General features: G+C 35.7%; 1 pseudogene across 1 annotated transcript; it reads left to right on the forward strand.

The window, feature by feature from the left end:
• Positions 1-2,587: 2,587 nt before the first annotated feature.
• Positions 2,588-6,397, forward strand: AT1G35760 (annotated as a pseudogene; the record flags this gene model as incomplete). Its single annotated transcript has 1 exon — positions 2,588-6,397.
• Positions 6,398-7,414: the final 1,017 nt, after the last annotated feature.

Genomic DNA, 7,414 nt, shown 5'->3' on the forward strand with positions numbered 1-7,414 from the left:
AGTTTATATTCGTTTTTAAAAATTTAAATCATGGCATATAAAAAAATTCTAATTTTTTATATATACCGATGATATGATGATATTATTTGTTTCGCCAAAATAGAATCGTATAAAGATGAGAGGTGAAGTATAATATTTAATAAAAATATTAATATGATAATTTAGATATCAAATCTAATATGTTGATTTTGATTGGTTACTTTTTTGGAAATTAATAATGAATTTCGTTTTTCTAATTAAATTAATTAAAATTTAGATATCAAATCTTATATGTTGATTTTGATTGGTTACTTTTTGAAATCAATAATGTATTTTGTTTTTTTAATTAAATTAAATTAATTAAATTAGTATTTGATTTTTTAATCCTTAAAGAGATGAATTAATTTAATCTTTAATATTTTACTTCTAATGGCATACCTATGTAATTACTTACAAAAAATAAGGTTAATTTTTATTATGTACTTCCCAAATAATAGTATAGGATGATTTTATAAACTTTTCACCAAGATTAAGAAAATAATAAATGATTGTAATTACACCATATATTTACGTTACAAATTTGGTTATAGACTTATAGGATTAACTTTTATTTTTTTGTTAAGAAATTCAACTTTAGAGCTAAAGTTATCTTCCTCAAAACTAAAATTTTAGAATTGAGCCAAAACTAGTTCAAGTAAGTTCCATTGATCTTCTATATATATTGACATAGATTTATACCATTTACTTAAAATCATTTATGGCTTCTTTTAGTTTTAATCTAAATTTACCATCTTAAAATAATGAAAGAAAAGTTTTGATTGATTTGAATAGAAGTCCACCAAAAGAACAAGAAGAGATGATCCTCATATGAATTTCGGTAATCTCTTCATTTGTTTATATTTTTTAATTATAATTTTATTCTGTAATGTTCAATATATATTTTGTAAAATACACTATGTTCTTAGTAATTTGATGGTGTTATTTTATTTTTCAACATCTTAGAGTAATTCTCTCTCTGAATTCGTATTGTATACGTTGAATTTTTACCAGCATGTGTTTGATAGAACATACAATTTTGGATTTATTTCCTCCACCTATTATATCTATGAGTATGTCTTTATTTTATTGCCAGGACCATGCAGTTTTGGTTCACTTGATAGGAGTATTTTATATATTCAATTAATATCATGTATGTATTCTTCTTGTTTCTGAAAAAAACAAGGAATAAGAAAAAACAGGAGAAGTGGAGTACTTTATATTAGAGTAGTTTGTTCTTAAATTTATGTTTAACATTAATTTGGTTTTCGACTTCCTCATTCCAAATGACTACAATTCATTATTCATTGTAAATGTAAATTCATTAATTGATTAATTAATGTTGAAAATAAAAATATATTTAATTTAATATAAAAATATTTTTTTTGATTAATTAATGTTGAAAAAAAAATTATTTAATATAAAATATATTATATTTTTTTCTTTTATTTTCTGTCATTTCTTTAAGTCACCTCTTTCATATATTATATCAATCATTTATTTTTCAAAGAAAGACTCAGAATTGAAAAACGTGATACAGCTATTGGTCTTCTCCATAATGATGACTTTAATGACGAGTAATCATTATTTTAGTCACTTTCTTGGTGGTTTTTTTTTCCTCCTTACAAAAAAACTAAACATCTTATGGATACTAGTTCTTTTTGGTTTCCTTGCAAGCTATAAATTTTCTTTCAATTGATATATAATGTGACTATATTTTTTGGTTGTCTTATTCATTTGGTAATGCCTCGCTGAAACTTTTTTATCGAATTGAATACAAAAATTCTTAGTGATGACTTACATATCTAATTCATCCTCCAAAATATGAATTAATGCAAGACAATAAAGTCCAAACAAGAATTATAGAGGTTAAATTTATCGTAAATGTTAGAGTAACGTCTATTTTCTACCGCTTTATTTTACTAAAATTGAAGAAATTCGAGAGCTACAAGGTCTCTCAATCTTTCGCTCTACCTCTCTATCTTTGATAATTCAGAGAATCGACTACATTAAATACATATAAGTTAAGGTTATATTAATTCCTATGCTCAGAAGATTGGTAAATTAAGTAACTATGCATAAAAACAGAGAAATAAAATCTCACTCCTCTGCCACAAACGATTCTGCCGAAATTACCCCTACCAAATCAAAATAGCGTAGCCTCTGATAACAGTTTAGAGAGTAGACGCGGCTGCATTTAATGCCCAAGATATAACCGAAGATTTTCTCAGCCGACCTTGGAAACATAAAATATATTCATCATCATGTCGGATATTTATGGGGTTGCGAGATATCACTTATACACGTTGGTGTATTTATTAGCAGTATACTCTCTTCTTTGCATCAAAGAAAAACCTACCAGACTAAAGACCTTAGTCTCCGACAAAATTAATGCGAAAGGAGCTAAACACCCAGAGAATTCGAGATTGAAAGGTAAAAGTAAAATAATAGAGTCATACGTATATTATTGTTAAGTTCCGTAAGAGTGATTTTTACTTTAGGGTTTCATATTAATTGAAATAAACGGATACTAACAAGTTTGTTACTGCGAATATTGGCCCAGCAGGTGTAAATGGCGTTCGTGGTCAGACTAGTACCTGGGGAATGGAAAAAAGATGAGAACGGCTATTTCGAACACGTTTCACATGCCGATGGATTTGCGTTAGGAGTCCGATTGCGAGAGCAGGATGGGTTTGCTAAAGTTGTTATGGCGGTAAAGGAAAAGTTAGCGCTGGGTGCCGAAGACGATATCGAGTTAACATATCAATGGCCACAGTGGATGATGGGTCCTGACTGGAGACGCGCTAACCCGATCGATATATTGGACGATGAGGATATGACACTGTTTATGGCAATACGGGCAGATCTAGATGAAGTGCATCCACGGGTGAAGATAATACGAGGAGGGAATAGTCGAAACGTTAATAGTTATCGGAGTAACCTGGATATAGGCGGTCTGACTTTGGAAGAAATTTCGGATAAGTACTGGAATAGCGCGGAAACAAGAGCTGTTTGGGGTACGGCGTTAACAAGAATGTTGCTGCGAAACATATCAGGTGAAAACCAAAACCTATGTTGTTCGCTATATTGTAGTAAATTTATTTGTTAATATATAAATCGGATAACTTTGCTTATATCAGGGTTGATTTACAGCTCATATACTTAGTCCGATAACTTATTTATATGCTACCATATATCTTATCCAGGTGACGGTGATGGACTGGCAGCCATGGGAAAGGACAACAGCATGGGCGTACAGAAAGGCAATGACCAACGAAACGCTTATGGGGGGGGGGGGTTATCATAAGAGACAACGTCGAGATTACAGCTGGGACAAGCGGTGTGCCACTAACAGACACAGAACCAGACTCCATTCCAATCTCTAAAGGAAAAGAGAAAGTTACTGATGATGATGAGAGAGAACGGGATCGTTTGTTTGAGATGTGGCGAACTCAACAACAGGAAGAAATGTGGCGAGAGATGTGTGCAACACAAATGACCCTAGGAGCAACTCAAATTGACGCAACAAACGTGGGCGACACTGGTAAAACTGCTAGAGCTCTTAACTTCGGAAGTGGCGACATTTTCAAGGGCAATCCACGTGAGGACTTGCAACTCACTCTAGCAAGAGCAGAAACACAAGAAGTTTGCACCCAAGTGGTGGCACTGTCATCAAGCGATTCAACCTTCGGAATGCCAACCTCGCTTTCCACAAGCGTATCTTTCTCTAGCGATGACCTAATGGACGTCACTGACTCATCCAACAACAACAGCTCATCGTGCATAGGTTGGTTATCTGATATTTAATATGTTATCGCCGATAGCATAATACTATTACCATTCGTTCACGGTTTCTGACTTTTGACTATAGGTGACGAAACACTGTCACACTTTTATTCTGAACTTGATGGCCCACTCATTATGGCCCCATAGCCCGTCGGAATAACAGATAAGGGAAAAGGTATCATGATAGACGAACGAATAACCACTAAGGAGATAGGTGCGGGTTCAACCAATACAAGAGTATCGGAGGTACTGAGGAATGAGTTAATGGTGAAAGATACACCGGTTCCGACGGTGTTGTACGATAGAGATGCCCCACCATATTTTGACGACCCAGAGAAAGAAGGTAAAGCATACCTATATAGCAATTTTGATAAATAAAAAAAAAACTAATTAGCTCTGTATTATATATAGCTAATCATGTTCGATAAGTAATTGTTTAACTCGATAACTAAACATCTTCGCTAAAAGTATTAACAGCTATGTTTTCTCTTCCTCGCAGATGCTCTTCATCGTGCCCTAAAATATGCTGATAATGAGGGAGATGATATCTACATTGGTCGGATTTTTAAAAGCAAAGAGGACTGCGCCACGAAACTAGCAATCCACGCAATTCACTGGAAGTTCCATTTTATCTACGCGAAATCAGGACCGAACATCGTGGCGGCTGTCTGCGTCAGCGACACATGTCCATGGCGGGTTTATGCTACTAAGCTGCCAGATAGCGACTGGTTCGAGGTCAGGAGCACCACCCAAACCCATACATGTAGCGTGGATGCAAGAGGAGACTTCCACAAGCAGGCGTCGACGGTAGTTATTGGCAAGTTGATGCGTACTAAGTATATTGGAGTAGGACGGGGGCCTCGCGCCAATGAGCTGAGAAGAATGCTACGCCAAGAGTTCAGCCTCAACGTTTCCTATTGGAAAGCATGGCGGGCCAGGAAATTGCCATGGACAATGCTTTAGGGTCTGTCATGGGAAGTTACGCCCTAATCCAACCTTACTTCAAGTGTCTTTTAGAGACAAATCCAAATTCTTTGGTTGCAATGGAGACCGAAAAAGATAACTCTGGCGTAGAGAGGTTCAAATACTTGTTCTTTGCGCTTGATGCTTGTGTTCAAGGGTATGCTTACATGAGGAAAGTCATTGTAATTGATGGAACTCACTTACGAGGACGATATGGCGGATGCTTAGTTGCAGCTAGTGCACAAGACGCAAATTTTCAGGTCTTCCCGATTGCATTTGGGATAGTAAACAGCAAAAACGATGAGGCGTGGACCTGGTTCATGACTAAGTTGACAGAAGCGTTACCAGATGATCCGGAGTTGGTGTTTGCGTCTGATAGACACAACTCAATTACGCCAGCATCCGTAAGGTAACATGGTAACACATAATGTATCTCATACTAATTAAGTTAGTCACTAATATACCATGTTTTAAAAAAAATCACATCCTGCCTAAACATTATGCAGGTTTACCCCATGTCATCTCATGCTGCTTGCGTCGTACATCTGAAAAGGAACATTGAGGCGTACTTTAAATATGAACAGGTAGGTTCTTTGGTATCCAGTGCAGCTAGAGCTTATCGACTAACTGACTTCAATAGGATATTTGTTGAAGTTCGAGCTAAGCATGGACCGTGCGCAGACTACTTGGAAGGTATCGGGTTCGAGCATTGGACAAGGTCCCATTTTGTTGGGAATATGTATAACGTCATGACAAGTAATATTGTGGAGTCGCTAAACAATATGTTAACTATGGCTCGAGATTACCCGATAATTTCTATATTAGAGTCAATTCGCACCACACTCGTAACATTGTTTGCGCTTAGGAGGCAAGCTGCCAGAAGTGAGGATAATATCTTATCGTCTAAGGTGCACGATATGCTAATCGAGAATTACGAGAAAGGAGCTGGATGTGTTGTGTTAAAGATTGGGGATGGGCTATATGAGGTTAGAGAAAAGAGAGGCTCAACATTTGCAGTTAACCTATGGGAGAGAACGTGTACGTGCAGGGAGTTCCAGCTCCTAACTATCCCCTGCTCACATGCCATATCGGCGGCTATAGAAGAAGGGCTCCGCGTGGACACGATGGTTGGAGTCCATCACACGACCCCCGGCTTAGATTGTCATACCAAGCACTCATAATACCGGTACCCGACACGGAAACGCTGACTCCTTCACCAAATGATGTAGGAGGTGGAAAATTGGCTCCACCGTATGTGCGCCGACCGCCTGGGCGACCAAGGAAACGGAGATTATTCTCAAAAGGAGAATTCAAGGTAACATATTTGACGTCAAAGCTAATAAAATATTTATATGGTAATACTATTAGGATGTAACCATCGCTTCCATTTGTAGCGAGCATCAAGAAAAAGATGCTCACAATGCAAGTTATTGGGACATAACAGGGTAACCTGCAATGGACCAGTACCGGTATGTCAAATATTTTCTGTTAATGACTATATTATGGAATATTTATATGATCTGTTTTGAGTGTAGGGACCGTAGAAACTATGGTTCAAGGACGTTTTTTGGCGCGGAAAGTGATGGATGCTGCCAGGATTAATAAGAAATGCCCTGGAGATGTGTATAAATAAGGAACCTTAAGCGATCAGAAATTTTAAATGTGTATACGTACGGCTATTGATCGCTAAATGTAATATTATCGGAACTCATCCACTTTTCAAGTAGAAATGTTAAATTATAATGTCATATTTTATCTACCCAAACAGATATTCTGATAAACAAAGTAGTAGCCCCTAATTCTTAGATATTCGATGACTCAGTGCTAAATAGTTATGATATGCTGTTAAACACTAAGTTATTAGGAAAAGAAATTGACATTGGGGTTAAACATAAGGATGACCTAATCTTCAAATACATAGTACGATAAAACAATAATAGCATAGTTATCTTCTATTGGTGTTTATAGAAAAATCTAATAGGAACGTACGAATTGCAAAAAGATAAATTTTATAATAGCATAATAGACTAGTTATCCGCTAATATTGTTAGGAACGTACGAATTACAAAAAGATAAATTTTATAAAATAGGAACATAAACATATAATTTGATAGATCCTGTTAACCTGGTTAATCTCTATATTTTCTAACAAGATAAACAGTATAAGCGATCAAGATGCTAATATTGTTACCTCAATATGATGTTTACGATGCCAACTAAATAAATAGTTAGGATATACCTAACAAGCTGAACAGTTATCCAGATTAGTCGTGAAAGCAGAATGGCTTGTCAGCGACGATCCATTACAAACGATATATATGCTAATATTGTTAATTTGATAAGATTGTTACGTTGACAGCTAAATTAATAGTTACCCTAAGCATGGTTCAGCTGCCGTTAGTTTTAGGATATTCTTTTATCCGCTACGATCGTTACCAGATAAAACTCATGCCATCTCCATCTTTCCGTACACGCCTAATAAAATAGAGCAGAATGGCGTCTCAGCGACTATCCATTACAAACGATATATATGCTAATATTGTTAATTTGATAAGATTGTTAAGTTGACAGCTAAATTAATAGTTATCCAGTTTAGTCGGGAAAGCAAAATGGCTTGTCAGTGACTATCCATTACAAACGATATATATGC

The sequence above is a fragment of the Arabidopsis thaliana genome, assembly GCF_000001735.4.
Source record: "Arabidopsis thaliana chromosome 1 sequence".
Lineage (NCBI taxonomy): Eukaryota > Viridiplantae > Streptophyta > Magnoliopsida > Brassicales > Brassicaceae > Arabidopsis > Arabidopsis thaliana.